We start from the raw sequence: 16841 nt of genomic DNA, 5'->3' as shown, positions 1-16841 counted from the left end.
CAATGAAGAGCCCACGCACTGCAACGAAAGATCCCACGTGCTGCAACTAAGACCCAACACAGCCAAAAATAAATTAAATAAATAAGTAAATAATAAGTAAATCTTAAAAAAATAATTCCAAACTTAGACTGGGCATCTCTGGGTTTTGTCTGCACAGCATGCCTGGCCATCTTTTTCTGGTAACAATATTCCTCTTCCTTATGAGTGAACCCTTCCTTTCTGTGCGGCTGCCAATGATGTGACTTTGTCCTCTCATTACAGGGATGGACATATGACCCAAGCTGGCCAATCAGCAGATTCTGTCTCTCCTTCTCTGTCTTTCTATGTTTTGTAATTTTTTTTTTTTTTTTGCCACACCATGTGGCATGCGGGATCTGAGTTCCCCAACCAGGGATCGAACCCATGCCCCCTGCAGTGGAAGCATGGAGTCCTAACCACTGGACCTCCAGGGAATTCCCTGTTTTGTAATTATTTAAGTGAATTAGGAGAGAGAGAGAGAGGGAGAGGGAAAGAGAAAGAGAAAGAAAGAGAAATTGGGGATGTTCCTGAAAATTTACCCAGGCCCAGTCTGTTCACTGTATTTGCTCTTTCAGAGAAGTCCTGATAACATGCCTGAACTGTGACAAATCTAAGGCTGCTGTGGCTAAGGAAACAGTCTGGCTTTGAAGCTTGAACCCCAACCTCCTCATTAACTAGCTGGGGGACTGAGGAGTTTTCCATGTCTCAGTTTCCTCATCTATAAAATATGGTGACAACAATGCTATCTATCTCAGAGTATTCTGGCAAGGATCACATATGTGAGAATATTTTGCGTGAAGCAAATTTCTATACAAATGTTTGTCATTGTTAGAAAGGTAGAAATCTAGGACTAGGAGAGCCAAAGAATAAGAATTTGTTAGTGTTTAATCAGTCCTGACTTAGAGCTCTGGCATCACACTTGCCTGCCACCCCTTTCCCCTCCGTCTTGCAGTTGGGCAGGGCCATGTGATCACTTCTGCCCACTGAGTTGTGAGCTGAAATTGACAGGTGTCACTTCCCAGCCCAGAGTCAATGTGTGAGAGACTACACAAGGGCATGAATACAGTGGGGTGAGGTTCATTAGGCATCACCAAATGGCAGTCTACCATAATGGTCAAACATTCATTCATTTATTCATGCATTCATTCATTCATTCATCAAATCCTTTTTGAGCACCTTGCTTGAGCCCAGCACTGTGCTAGGCTCTGGGGATGAAAAGACAAATAAGCAGGGTCATTATCCTCAAGGTGCTTGCTCCAGATGTCAAAGGGGAGGTAGGTGCAAGCAAATAATTGCAATATAGTGTGTTCATTCCTTTAAGAGAGGGGAGCATTATCTGGAGGAGGCCAGAGAGGGCTTCCTGGAAGAAGTGACATATGAGCTAGCTCTTAAAAGGCAAGTAAGTGATTACCAAGCCGACAGGGGGCTGAAGAGTTTTTCAGGCAGAGGAAGCCACATTTCCAAGGACACCAAATGTTATAGAGGTTGTGGAAAGAGGTTCAGAGTGGCTGGAGCATAGGGTGTGTGCAATGTGAGTGCCAGGCTGAGGCGTTTTGATTTGATGCCAAAGCCTGGGGAACCAAAGGAGGTTTTCCAACAGAGAAGCATCATGAGACAGAGTCTTTCTAGGAGAATGACTCTGGTGGGAGGGTGGAAGATGAAGCAGCAGGGGAAAGATTGGAGGCAGGCCAAGGAGAAGGCCACTGCATGAGTCCTAGAAAGGGATGATGAGGCTCAAACCAAGGTATGGGTGTGAGGATTGAGGGAAGAGACCAGATTCAAGCAGAATTCTTGGATATAAGAAATTAGATATTGAGATGGGAGGCTGAAGATGACTAATTCTGGATGATTGGTCCGAGTTCTTCAGACAGAGGTCTGGTGTGAAGAATACCAGTCTATCAGGCCTCTGTAGCTTGATGGGAATTTGTTTATTCTAATTCTCTGCTTCCCAAACAGTTCTCTGGTCTGTAGTTTAGTCTACTAAGGAGATAGACCCCTCCCGCAACCCCAGAAGAATGTCCTATGCAGATCAAAAGTTTGTGTTCAGGACTCAGAGAGGAATATCTAGTCAAAAACATAGCTTTCTCTTACCTCCAGTTCTGCTGCTAAGAAATTAGGTCTCAATTTCACTTTTTGGCTGATGCTCTTCCTTCTGAAACAGATGGGTGCATTTTCTCCTCTACATATAAGATTGTATATGGGGTGTGAGGGAAAGAGCAAAGGGGAAGGTAACACCAGGCTTTGGGTTTGAGCAACTAGAAAAATGGAATTGCCATTTATTGAGATGGGGAAGCCTGAGGGAGGAGCAGGTTGGGGAAGGTAGGAATTTAGTTTTGGATGTGCTATAGTTGAGATGCTATTAGGCATGCAAGTGAGAAAGCAGTTGAAGTTATTAATACAAAGTTGTAAGACATTACCCAGAATGCAGCAAAGAAAGAGAAGAAAAATATGAAAGAGGGGTTACTAGATATGGAGGACAGAATGAGGCAGTCTCATAAATGTTTGATTGGAGTCTCAGAAGGAAAAAAAATAGAAGAAAGGCAATATTTGAGGGGATAACAGTTGACAATTTTCCAAAATTAATGGAAGATATGAATCTTCAGATCCAGAGAGCCCAACAAATTCGAATAGGATAAAAAGAAATCCACATTGAGACATATTACAGTGAAACTGTAGAACCAAAAAAAAAAAAAAAAAAACCAAAAAGATTCTAAAAGTGGCCTTGGTGGAGGGGAGGACAATTACCTATAAAAAAACGACAATTGGAAATATCAACATAGTTTCCAATAACAATAGTAGAAACCAGAAGACTGTAAAATGCTCCTTTAAAAAAAAATATATAGGGGCTTCCCTGATGGCCCAGTGGTTAGGAATCCACCTGCCAATGCAGGAGACACGGGTTTGAGCCCTGGTCCGGGAAGATCCCACATGCCACAGAACAACTAAGCCCGTGCACCACAACTACTGGGCCTGCACTCTAGAGCCTGCGAGCCACAACTACTGAGCCCGTGTGCCACAACTACTGAAGCCCACATGCCTAGAACCCATGCTCTGCAACAAGAGAAGCCACCGCAGTGAGAAGCCTGTGCACTGCAATGAAGAGTAGCCCCTGCTTGCCTCAACTAGAGAAAGCCCACATGCAGCAACAAAGACCCAACGCAGCCCCCCAAAAATGAATAAAGTAAATAAAATTTTAAAAATATTTTAAAAAATAATTTAAAAAATATATATATACCACATACCATGTAGTTCATTCTTTCAAAGTGTGCAATTAAATGGGCTTTGTATATTCATAAAATTGTGCAACCATCACCACTAATTCCGGAACATTTTCATCACCTTAAAAAGAAACCCACTGGGACTTCCTTGGCGGTCCAGTGGTTAAGACTCCATGCTTCCAGTGCAAGGGGTGTGGGTTCAATCCCTGGTCGGGGAATGAAGATCCCACATGCTGCACGGTCCAGCCAAAAAATTAAAAAAAAAAAAAGCTCACTGCCCATTGGTAGTCACTCCCTATTCCTCTCTCCCCACAGCTCCTGGCAAGCACTAACGTACTTTCTATCTCTATGTATTTGCCTATTGTGAACGTTTCATATGTATGGAATCATACAATATGTGGTCCTTGGTGACTGGCTTCTTTAACTTAGCATAATATTTTAAAGGTTCATCCACGTTGTAACATGTATCAGTGCTTCATTCCTTTTTATGGCCAAATAATATTCCATTGCATGGATATAGTACATTTTATTTATCCACTTGTCAGTTGGTGGACATTTGAATTGTTTCTACCTTTTGGCTGTTACGAATAATGCTGCTATAAACATTCATGTGCAAGTTTTTGTGTGGACATATGTTTTCATTTCTCTTGGGAATATACCCAGGAGTGGAATGGCTGGATCATAGAGTAACTCTTGTTTAACATTTTGAGGAACTGCCAAACTGTTTTCCAAAGCAGCTACACCATTTTTCATTTCCACTAGCAATGTATAAGAGTTCTAATTTGTGCTCACTTCAGCAGCACACATACTAAAATTGGAATGATTCAGAGATTAGCATGACCCCTGTGCAAGGATGACATGAAAATTCATGAAATATTCCATATATATATATATATATTTTTTTTTTTTTTTTTTTTTGGCCACACGGCTTGTGGAATCTTAGTTCCCCAACCAGGGACTGAGCCCAGGCCCTTGGCAGGAAAGTGCAGAGTCCTAACCACTGGACCACCAGGGAATTCCCTATTCTATATTTTTAAAAAAGAGTTCCAATTTCTCCATATCTTTGTCAACACTATTTTTTTAAAATATTTATTTATTCACTTATTTATCTTGGCTGCACTGGGTCATTTGCGGCACGCGGGATCTTTGTTGCAGCATGCAGAATCTTTAGTTGTGGCATGCGGACTTTTAGCTGTGGCATGCATGCAGGAGCTAGTTCCCCAACCAAGAATCGAATCCGGGCCCCCTGCATTGGGAGCATGGAGTCTTACCCACTGGACCCACAGGGAAATCCAACACTTATTATTATCTGTCTTTTTAAGTTATAGCCATGCTTGTGGGTGTGAAGTAATATTTCATTGTGGCTTTGACTTGTATTTCCCTCATGGCTAATGATGTTGAGCACCTTTTCACGTGCTTATTGATCATTTGTATATATTCTTTGGAGTTGTGTCTTTCTAAATACTTTGCTTGTTTTTAATCGGGTTGTCTTTATTGAGTTGTAAGAGTTCTTTATATATTCTTGATACTAGACCCATATGAGGTATATGTTTTTCAAGTATTTTATCCCATTCTACGGGTTTTTTTACTTCATTGATGGTGTTCTTTGAAGCACAAAATTTTCTAACTTTAGTGAAGTCCAATTTACCTATTTTTTCTTTTGCTACTCATGCTTTTGCTGTCATATCAAAGAATCCATCGCCAAATCCAAGGTCATGCAGGATTACTATATTTTTTTTCTCAGAGCTTTATAGCTTTAATTCTTCCAATTAGTCTTTTGATTCATTTTGAGTGAATTTTTGTATATGGTGTGAGGTAGGGGTCCAACTTCATTCTTTTGCATGTGGATATACAGTTGTTCCAGCACCATTTGTTGAAAAGATGCTTCTTTCCCCATTGAATTTTCTTTGTACCGAATGCTATCTTTAAAGTGCTGAGAGAAAATAACCATCAACTTGGAATTTTATACCAAGATAAATTATAATTCCAGAAGAAAGGTGAAAAAATGATATTTTTAGAAAACAAAAATGGAGAAGTTTTACCAGCAACTGACCCTCACTTAAGGAACTCCTTAAGTGATGTACTTCTGCAGGAAGGAAGGAAGGAAGGTCTGAGATGCAAGAAGGAATATTTTAGCAGCAGCATCTGTCATGCTAAAAGAGCAACCCACATCCGCAGCCACAGCATCCTGAAGCCCACCAGACAGTCACCCCCAGAGCCAGGTTCTCTGTGGCAAGATTCAGGCTCTCTTTTTGTGCTGCACATATTCCTGGGTAATAACAGAAAACTCGAATGACCCCTGGCTAGCACACTAAGGTATCACAAGGAGGATGGCTTGCAGAGGAAGCCTGCCAAAGACCAGCTAGCAAATTGCTTATCTCCAGGGAGGCGAGAGAAACAGATCAATCAGAACCCACAATCAGAGATGAGTGGTGGGTGGCCTGTCCTGTCCATCTGTGCAAGCACACCCTGTGAGCCCTGTGAGTTGTAAGGAGATGGCATCTCTCCCTTCTCCAAGCTGCCCTGGGATGCTTAGAATCAAGCCCCGTTTCCACTTCTAGGTGGTAAAACCCTAATCAGGCACAAACCTTGTGTCTGTCACTCCCTCTCCTCCCATCCCTTCCTCCCACCTTACTGTTTTCTTCCTCGTTTATAATACAACACTAGATCTACTCTGATCACAAACTTAGTCACCTTTCTAAAATATTTTCTACACAATCCAAATGGTATTTAATACCAGTAGAATGGACCTTATGTGCTGTGATCACAAATCAGACAAGCCATGTGAGATTTCCAGAATTCAGTTGAATATCATTTTAATATCTGGAAGTATTGAGTGGTCCTGACACCATGAAAGAATGCAGAATTCCTGTAAAGTTCAAAGGTCTTTACACCTAGGCAGGAAAATATGAACATACCTTTTAAGAGTTCAAGAAACAAAGACTCTAGTGGGGTACTCAGCCTAGGGAGGTGCTTGCTGAATTAGGTGAGAAAACTGAAGAATTAGGTAATGTCAGGAACCCATGACCACCCCACCCCTTGGAGTTATAGAATCATTGACATAGCAGCTCTAAATGTCAATGCAGATTCTTTTTGCAACCTCAAACATGCTGAGAAGATGATATAATGGTTTCCTTAGTGGGTGTGAGAGGAATTGCCCTGCTCTCTGCCTTTCCAGAGCTCACGTGTGGCCAAAATTTCTGGTCAAAAGTAACTTAATTTCACTGGGATGATAACCTTGTTCCTTAGTGGGTAACATCTTTTGATCCAGTAAAGATTTCTAATTAACTTTAGAAATGTTTAAAAGTAGCCCATATTTTCTTATAAAGAATCTTGGCAAATCAGGCATTTTATGTACTTGTAATGTTTAAGAAGATTTAGCCTATTCAAATAAAAGCCATGTGCTTCTAACTTAAAATATGTAACTGATGTAGACTTAGAATTTTAAGTTGAAATTGTACAGTCTCTGTATGGTACCAGAATATCCAGGAAATTTTTAAGTTCATTGGCTTTGAAAGTTTAATTTGTTTGATTTATGTTATTTAATAAATCTAAAAGAGACATGTACCACAATGTTCACTGAAGCACTATTTACAATAGCCAGGACATGGAAGCAACCTAAGTGTCCATCATCAGATGAATGGATAAAGAAGATGTGGCACATATATACAATGGAATATTACTAAGCCATAAAAAGAAACGAAATTAAGTTATTTGTAGTGAGGTGGATGGACCTAGAGTCTGTCATACAGAGTGAAGTAAGTCAGAAAGAGAAAAACAAAGACCATATGCTAACACATATATGGAATCTAAAAAAAGTATATGGTTCTGAAGAACCTAGGGGCAGGACAGGAATAAAGATGCAGATGTTGAGAATGGACTTGAGGACATGGGGAGGGGGAAGGGTAAGCTGGGACGAAGTGAGGGAGTAGCATTGACATATATACACTACCAAATGTAAAATAGCTAGTGGGAAGCAGCTGCATAGCACAGGGAGATCAGCTCGATGCTTTGTGACCACCTAGAGGGGTGGGATAGGGAGGGTGGGTGGGAGATGAAAGAGGAAGGGTATATGGGGATATATGTATACATATAGCTGATTCACTTTGTTATACAGCAGAAACTAACACAATATTGTAAAGCAATTATACTCCAATAAAAATGTTTAAAAAATCTATTAATATTTGAGAATGTTTTGTTCATTCATACAGGTGAAGTACTTTAAAAGGAAAAAGAATATATTAAGTTTTGATGCAAGTGGCAGTCTCAAGGGGCAGGTTATGACTATCATTACTGGTCTCTTACCCCACAGCCATTCTCTTACAAAATCCAGATTTTTTTCATTTATGGAAGGCTTTGCGACTCAGGATAAGCTGGGCCCCTCCCCATCCCAGGAGTGGAGCTGGGGGTGAATCCTGACAAATCAAAGCTAATCGCAGTAATTCCATTCCTCTTGCCTGGGATTGGTTCAGGAAAGGAAGTGTGATGCAATTTTGACCAAAGTTAAGATGGAGAAGTCTGCTGGGAGGCTTTCCTGTCAAAGAGGAGCACAAGGAAAGAGATAAGACTCCTCCCTTCTGGCCTTGGAATGTTGTGTGAGGATGTGATGCCTGGAGCTGATACAACCATTTTGTGAGCATGAGGGGAGGCACTGACAACTGAGGATGACAGATCAGAAATGTAGAAAGAAGCTTGGTCACTGAGCCTCCAAATTAACCAACCATCATAGAGTATTTAAAAAAATACATTCTCCTTACTAGTTTTTTAAAGTTTTCATTCAGTCCATGTTTTAGTAACTCCTCTTCCTGTTTTAAGGATTCCCCTTCAGTTATCATTAATCTTGCATCTTCCCCCTCTTACATAAACATTTGCTTATTCTTGCTGATTTAGGTGAGGGAAAGGATATTTTCAAATCTCCAAAAGATAGAGGTATTTGGGCTGTTCTTTTTTTTAAATTTTAATTGAAGTATAGTTGATTTACAATGTTGTGTTAGGGCCTATTTGTTCTTGTTACTTTCTAATTTTATTGTATTATGGTCAGATAATATGGCTTATATGATATCTTTTGGGAAATATATTCAGATTTTCTTTGAAAGCTAAGTCTTGGTTAATTTTTATAAATTTTCCACAGTTGTTTCAATAAAATATGTATTCTCTGTTGGGCACGATGCTTTATCTATGTCTATTAATTGTTGAGGCTGGGGACATCTTGAAGGCTTCTTTGCTTATATGTCCAATACCTGAACTGGGAAGACTTAGCACACCTGGCAGCTGGTATGGCTGTGATCCTCGGGTATCCCTCTATCCCTATATGGTCTCTCTGCATGGTGGTTTCAGGGTAACCGACTTCTTATATGGGGGCTCAGGACTCTAAAGACATGTGTTCCAAAAGGGATAGAATTAGGCAGAAGTCTTACAGACTTTCGTGATCTAGCCTCAAAAGTCATGCAGCATCACTTCTGCCAAATTCTATTCATTAGAATTGAATCTCTAAGGCCAGCCCACGTTAAAAGAGAGGGGAATTAGATTCCATCTCTTAATGTGTCCAAGGATTTGCAAACCTGTTTTAAAACCACATCACACCATCCTAACGTGTCTAAAGAGCAGAAAGGACGTGGGCGTGTGTTTCTGGTCCCATCTCCAGCCCCTCGGCTTTTGTTTGTAATCTCTACTTGCCAGCATCTCCCAGGCTTCCGTGTCACTTCTTCTTTTTAAAAAAAAAAAAAAATTTTATTTATATTTGGCTGTGTTGGGTCTTCGTTGCTGCGCACAGGCTTTCTCTAGTTGCGGTGAGTGGGGGCTACTCTTCGTTGCAGCGTGCGGGCTTCTCACTGCAGTGGCTTCTCTTGTTGCGGAGTATGGGCTCTGGGAGCACGAGCTTCAGTAGTTGTGGCCTGATGGCTCAGTAGTTGTGGCTCGTGGGCTCTAGAGCGCAGGCTTAGTAGTTGTGGCGCATGGGCTTAGTTGCTCTGTGGCATGTGCCATCTTCCTGGACCAGGGCTCAAACCCGTGTCCCCTACGTTGGCAGGTGGATTCTTAACCACTGCACCACCAGGGAAGTCCCCATGTCACTTCTGTAGCCAACTCTGCCCTCATTCCAAAATGTTGCCCCTCTATTGTCATGCTTGTACTGTGTAACCTTCCTACTTACCCCCCTTTTGCTGAGCCCTGTTAACCCCCAGAACCATGAGGAATAATATTAAAATGATGGTTGTTATTTTTTTTAAAAACTGAGGCTCAGAGAGCTGAGCATTCTTTTCTTTCTTTTTTTAAAAATTTACTTATTTAGTTACACCAAGTCTTAGTTGTAGCAGGCGGGCTCCTTAGTTGCGGCTTGCCAACTCCTTAGTTGTGGCATGCATGTGGGACCTAGTTCCCTGACCAGGGATTGAACCCAGGCCCCCTGCATTGGGAGCACGGAGCCTTAACCACTGCGCCACAGGGAAGTCCCAACTGTTATTTTAAGTCACTAAGTTTTGAGATGATTTGATAGGCAGCAGTAGGTCACAGAAAACCACTGTCTTATTTTGAAGGCTGGTTTCCTAGCACAAAGGTTAGAGGACGGACACTATCCTGGTCATTCGGAAGGTATGAAGTCCCAAGTGACTCCACCCCCTGTGAAGCTGTACATTTCTTCAGCTGCAACATTTTGGCCAAGACTAAAAAAGCTTATGTTTGTGAAAGTATTTTCATGAGCCCAACACCTTTCTTGATGCTTACTGCTTACTGCAAAACTTAAGAATGAACAGACTTCTGCCTGGAAGCTTTGAAGTTGAGTCTCTTTTTAAAAATTGTGGTAGGAACACTTAACATGAGATATACCCTCTTAAATTTTTAAGTGCACAATACAGTATTGTTAGCTACAGGCACAATGCTGTACAGCAGAGTTCTAGAACTTCATCTTTTTTCTTTTTTTTTTTAAGCTGTGCTGCGTGGCTTGCGGGATCTTAGTTCCCCAACCAGGGATCGAAGCCAGGCCCTCGGCAGTAAAAGAGCCGAGTCCTAACCACTGGACTGCCAGTGAATTCCCTAGAACTTCTTCATCTTGTGTGACTGGAACTTTATCCATTGATGGACAACTCTCCATCTCCCCCTCCTCCCAGAATTGAGTCTTAATTGAATTAATTTTTTAAATTAATAAAGCGTAGGAAAAATATATCCCCATTTTATGTTTAACAAGTATCTAATCTCAACAGTAAAGTAGCCAAATGTATAAACTTCACATTTCTCATTAAGAAATTCTTAACTTCACCACCCGGGCTGCTCCTGTAGCGATGGCTCCCTTCGTGACCTTGGTCCTGCTTGGGCTGCTCTCGCTGTCTGGCTTGGACGCCATCCAGCGTCCTCCGAGGGTTCAGGTTTACTCCTGACACCCCACAGATAATGGAAAACCAAATTACCTGAACTGCTATGTGTCTGGGTTCCATCCACCCCAGATTGAGATTGATTTGCTGAAGAATGGGGAGAAGATGGAAGTAGAGCGATCGGACCTGTCTTTCAGCAAGGACTGGTCTTTCTACCTTCTGGTCCACACTGCGTTCACTCCCAACAGAGTGGATCGGTATAGTTGCCGCATGAAACACGTTACTCTCAGAGGGCCCAAGATAGTTAAGTGGGATCGAGATCACTAACCAGCATCATGGAGGTTTGAAGATGCCTCATTTGGATTGGACTAATTCCACATTCTGTTGTCTTGGTTTTTATTTTCTTTTAAATTTTTTTTAAAAAATTTATTTTATTGAAGTATAGTTGATTTATAATGTGTTAATTTCTGCTGTATAGCAAAGTGATTCAGTTATTGTTGTCTTGCTTTTGAATGCTGATATGTTTTTATGCTTTATGCATATAAATCAGAAGTTGTATTGATGTTACCGCAAATATCATCTTCTTTATAATTCTACCTAGGGCGCTACGTCTCCATGTTTGACCTGTCTTGGCAGGTAGCTGTAGTGGGGGCTCTGGCAGCCTAGGGGTGGGGAAGACGGAATTTCAGGTTTAACATCAACACCTTGGTCAAATCTGAACTCTTCAGTCTCTTCTGCATACAAAACTGGGTAATAAGATCGTATGCATGTTTAGAGTAAACCTCCAATTTGTAATTTTTCTCAGAATTTTGGAAAAAGTTTGAAAGATAATTTTCAGAATTATGGAAATTTATTATAGTGGATAAAACATTTTGCCATATAAAATTCATATTTACCTCTTTAAAAAAAAGAAATTCTTGAAGTTTGAGACTATAGAAGACCAAAAAGTATATGCTGAATAATACATTTTCACAATGAATTCTTCCGGATGCCCACTCTTATTGCCAATAAGACCCCAAAATAAATATAAGTTAAACCACAAAAAAAGGATGGCAAATTTTAACTAACTTCAAAGCTTTCTTTGAAAACTAAAGACATTAGAAAATATCGAATATGTTTTTTTTAATTTTTAAAATTGAAGTATAGTTGATTTACAATGTGTTAGTTTCAGGTGTACTGCAAAGCGATTCAATTATACATATATATACCTATGTATTCTTTTTCAGATTCTTATCTATTGTAAGTTATTACAAGTATTGAAGATAATTCCCTGTGCTATTCGAATACATTTTTAAAAATAAGACAAATTACAAGATGATAGATTTGGTAATAATCCTGTCTCTCACTTGCCTTTATTCACCCAGGCGTTCATATTTAATAAATACTCTTTGAGTGCCTGATATTAATAATAATCAACATTTTTGAGCCTTTTTATATATCAAGCATTATACTAAAACTCTGTATAGCATCTTGTTCTAATCCTTTTAACAGCCTGTGGGGTAGATTATTTTCTTTATTCCTGTTGCACAGATGAGGAAACTGAGGCAGAGAGAAGCTAGGTAACTTGCCCAGTCACTAAATGGCTGGGCCCAGATGGGAGCTCCGGCTGTGTGCCCAGGACTCTTCCTTTAAACCTCTATCCTCTGCTGCCTCCATGTGCCCAGCGAGAAACTCAGGCGCCAAGCTGGAGAGCTGTTTAAACAATCTCTTCAGTTCAGGGAGCTGAGGAGATCAAAAAGATCAACCTAGCCCAGGAACAAACAGTATAGATGCAAACTTGGTAGGACAGGTTTTACCAGTTTGGGGTTAAATAAGTTCACGTGGCCTTTGTTTTTTTAACATTTTTTTTTAACATTTAACATTTTCAAACTTACATGAAAGGAGAGAGATTAGCAAGCATAATGATCCTCCAAGTACCCATCACCCAGCGTGATTAGTATCCATTTACGGCCAATCTTGCTTCATCTATACCCCACCCACTTTTTCCTTCCCCCACCTCCTCCCTACTGAATTTTTTTTGGCTTTATATATAAGCAATTGCATTTATTTTTTTAAGTTTATTATTATTATCTTTGGTCATGCTGTGTGGCTTGTGGAATCTTGGTTCCCGGACCAGGGATTGAACCCTGATCCTTGGCAGTGAAAGTGCGGAATCCTAACCACTGGACTGCCAGGGAGTTCCCTAACCCATTTTACTTTTAAAAAAAATTGAAGTATAGTTGATTTACAATGTCAGGTGTACAGCAAAGTGATTCAGATATATATATATACTTTTTCAGATTCTTTTTCCTTATAGAATCCTACTGAATTTTTTGAAGCAAATCCCAGCCAATCATATTCTTTTATCCACAAATACTTCAAATCCACAAATACCTATCTTTTTTTTTTTTTTTGGTGGTACGCGGGCCTCTCACTGCTGTGGCCTCTCCCTTTGCGGAGCACAGGCTCTGGACGCACAGGCTCAGCGGCCATGGTTCACGGGCCCAGCCACTCCACGGCATGTGGGATCTTCCCGGACCCGGGCACGAACCCGTGTCCCCTGCATCCGCAGGCGGACTCTCAACCACTGCGCCACCAGGGAAGCCCAATACCTATCTTTTAAAGAGAAAGAATCCTTGTGAGCATAACCACAATACCAATATCACTCCCAAAATAACTAACAATGATACCTTAAGATCATTCAGTCTGTAGGGGAGGAAAAATCATTTTCCCTCTACCCTTCTGGGTTCTTGGCTGAGAACCCCCCTGTAATAAAAGGCAGATTAACAGGAGAAAAACAGAGAGAAGTTTAGTAATATGCATACCTCCTGTGTACATAGGCGAGCCCCAGGAAAACTGAGTAACTTCTTGAAATGGCCCAAGACACCACCTTAAATCCCATCTCCAGCTAAAGACAAAGGCAGATGCTGGGGGGAGTCAGTTATGGGAGATTATCAGGAAAAGCACAGTAAACAAGGGGAAGGGGACTCCCTGGTGGTCCAGTGGTTAAGAATCCGCCTTCCAATGCAGGGAAGCAGGTTCCATCCCTGGTTGGGGGAACTAAGATCCCACATGCAGTGGGGCAACTAAACCCATGTGAGAAAACTTTCTAAAACTAGAGAGAAGCCCGCAAAGAAGAGCCCCGTGCGCCGCAACGAAGACCTAGCACAGCCCAAAAAAAAAAAGAAAAGAAAACAAGGGGAAGGTTGTTACCCAGATTTAGGTCCGTACCTTCTCCTTTGATAAGAGTTTGTAAAGATTTAGGCCATCCTTCTCTTGCTGGTACAGAGAGGGAGACACCATTATACATGGGCATTTCCCTTATAAATATCTCTTACAAAAAGGTAACTTCTACTCTGTTTTTAGAGTTTTTCCTATGACTGCTCTTTCTTTAAAATAATCGGTCTAAAATAATTTTTATGCCAAAGAGACATATTTTGGGGTGACAAATTCTGCTCCCCTTCAAGTCACTGATATATTCAAATTAACTGCTTAACTCCCAGATTAATAAAAAGCCCAGTTTCTCTCTTGGGGCCCCTCTCCTGATAAATTATCCAAGGTGCCAGTCTGGTGCCATCCTAGCCATGCTTCCAAACACCTGGAGGAGAAAGAACTAGAGAAATCTGAGCAGTCCCCCAGCAGGCACCATCTTTGTTTACTGCCATGGCTGCCTCTGAGTTTTGCTGATGAAAACCAGTGGTCTGGTTCAGTCCAACCACCCTAATTCACTGTGAGTCCAGCTCTTGTCCAGGCCCCAGTGGCTCTCCAAGGAAGGCCAACCCCCTCCCTTGGGGGGACCCTGAGATAAGATGCCAAGAGCTGGATCCCAGTATATGGCTCTTCACTTGCCCCTGACACACTCGGCCCTTGTTTCCACAACAGACCTGGGGGCCTGCAGGCCCAGCCCCACCCCTGAGCAGAAACTACCTTCCCCAGCAATGGTCAATGCCAAGGTGTTGAACCTAGTCAAGCTTCTTCCTTCTTGGTGTGCTTCCCCAAGAGTTCTTCCCATGTCCCCTCCCCAGCCAGCAGCCCCCTGCCCATCTCTCAACCCATCAGAGAAGGGAGATTCCTCAAAAGTGAAGGACTCAAGCCAGTTCCCTATAATCTCAGGAATCTCTTGAGTGCCACACAGATTTGCCCTGGGAGAGTCTCTGCGTACCAAGGCCTCCTGGGAGAGGCCATATCCAGCCGCAAAGAAAGGTCTTATTATACCCCTCCCCTGAGCTATCTGTCACCACGCATCTACATAGCTAGGTGAGGTGGCTTGAGGACCCCTTGGAACCAAAGTCAACACCAAAGTGACCTGCTGCCTCCCCCTACACAGTCCGTGTTGTTTCACCTTCCTTTTGTTTGCTTTTTACTTTTCGTCTTGTTCATTTAGTTTTCAAACAGCTCATACATTTGCATGGTTCAAAATTCAAAAGCTATCAAAGGATATATAAGAGAAAGTCTTCCTTCCAGCCCTGTTCTCAGCCACCCAGATCCTCTCCCCAAAAGCAACCAATTTTATCAGTTTCTTGTGTTTCCTTCAGAAATATTTGTATGTCCATACAAGCCAATATCTCTGTGTGTGTGTGTGTGTGTGTGTGTGTGTGTGTGTGTGTGTATTCCCCTCCTTTTTACATAAATGGTAGCATACAATACAGTGTTCTGCTCCTTGATTTTTTTTTCACTTAACAGGATAACTTTTCCTTTTTTTCCCCCACCTAACAGGATATCTTTACAATCAATCCATAGGGCTTTCTGCTCTTATTACAGCTGCAGAGTATTCCAAAGCATGAATGTACTGTAAGTTATTTAACTGAAAGTCTTCTAATTGGTAGACTCTCAGGCTATTTGCAATCTTTTAAAATTACAAATAAAGCTGTACTGGATAAACTTATAAACAGGACCCAGGCAGCTTTTAACAAGCAACTTCTCTTACCTAGAAACAAATTAAAATCCCAACTAAGGAAGCACCTTGCTGTATAAGGTAAAGAATGATAAACTACTTTGGAGGATCAGAAAAGATAGAACGTACTTTTGGCTGCCTTGGGCCAGGGGAGAAAAGGTATATGGATTGGGAGGACGAAATCTGCAGGAGGGGAAATTACAGATGAATTCATTTTGAAAAAACTAAGTTACATTGAACTGTGTATAGAATGTATGGTATGGAGGGGGGAGAGTTGTTATTTCAATTAAAAAAAAAAAACCTCCTCTAACTTAAAAACTCCTGTATTAGCATGGCATGATAGGAATGTAAATATCAGGCCCTCCAAAATAAATTACAGACATAATGCAAAATCTGACCCAGTTCTTAGGAACACAGACTATAAAACACTATAACAAAGGCAAAAATCCATATCAAATCTCCATTGTCTCAGAAAATAGAATTTAAAGAAGTCCTTCACTATTCAGTAGTATTATCACAGGTAAATGAGAATAATGATCCTCCTGCCCTTTGTTATTAATATATGCTTGCCACTTCTTGGCCAATGTCTCTGGTTTGCTTTTTGGTTGGTGGGTGAAAGGTGAATGGAATGCAGTTAAGGTAGCAGATTTTCCCACAAACAGGCAGTGCAGACATAATATCTTTCCACACTGCACTTGATGCTCTGAATTATTAATTAGGACGTTAAATATATAGCTCAGTGCATGAGGTTATATTTAACTCCATATACTGACGATCTGAGCTTTGCACACCTTCCTGGGTTTGAAAATTAGATTCTGTAACAACAGGATTTCTTACGTTTGTTCAGAAAATCATACCTGTAACAAGGGTGGGGAATCACTTTAAGCAGACCCAGAGAGGTGAAAAGTCAATTGAGGTCCTGGATGGAATCCCCAAACAGGAACTGGGAAAAGAACAACATCCATTATTAGCTCCTTGGCACTTTACTCCCAGGTTCCATCTTCCAGAAAATTCTGTTTAAAAGCATTAGAAAAGCCTTGGGCTTCCATCAGCCAGACCCAGGTTCTGATTTGGATTCTGCCAAAACCAAAGATACAAAAATAGGGGGTTAGATCAATAAATGTGGGTGCATCCCCTCAATGAAATAGTATGCAATTATTATGTTAAAAAATTTTATGCAAACATTTTGTGAAATGGATGGCACTGCAGTGTTTAATGTAAAGGCAAAACATTAGAAGCATTTTAAATGTCTGTTGAAATGGGTTTGGAAAAATAAATTATGATCCATAATGTTGTGAACTGACCAAGGTCAATTTGGTCAGGTAGTCTTACGAGGCTCTCTTGTAACTGCCATTAGTCCAAGGTAGGTGAGGCCTACCTATTCCCCACCTAGCCACCAGGTTGTAACAGGAGCGGGTCTCAGGCCCA

General features: G+C 41.1%; 1 protein-coding gene, 1 non-coding gene and 1 pseudogene across 2 annotated transcripts in view; all 3 read left to right on the top strand.

Moving 5' to 3' along the window:
- The window catches only part of ATP6AP2 (ATPase H+ transporting accessory protein 2), a 134394-nt gene that overhangs the window by 86083 nt on the left and 31470 nt on the right, over window positions 1–16841 (top strand). The gene's annotated exons all lie outside the window — the stretch shown is intronic.
- LOC131749036 (U6 spliceosomal RNA) lies at window positions 4021–4124 on the top strand. The gene has a single exon (XR_009333158.1). It is a non-coding gene; the product is annotated as a U6 spliceosomal RNA (small nuclear RNA).
- On the top strand, window positions 10511–10937 carry LOC131748578 (beta-2-microglobulin pseudogene; annotated as a pseudogene).

Source organism: Kogia breviceps, chromosome X, assembly GCF_026419965.1.
Source record: "Kogia breviceps isolate mKogBre1 chromosome X, mKogBre1 haplotype 1, whole genome shotgun sequence".
Classification (NCBI taxonomy): Eukaryota; Metazoa; Chordata; class Mammalia; order Artiodactyla; family Physeteridae; genus Kogia; species Kogia breviceps.
This window is presented reverse-complemented; position numbering and strand designations above follow the sequence as displayed.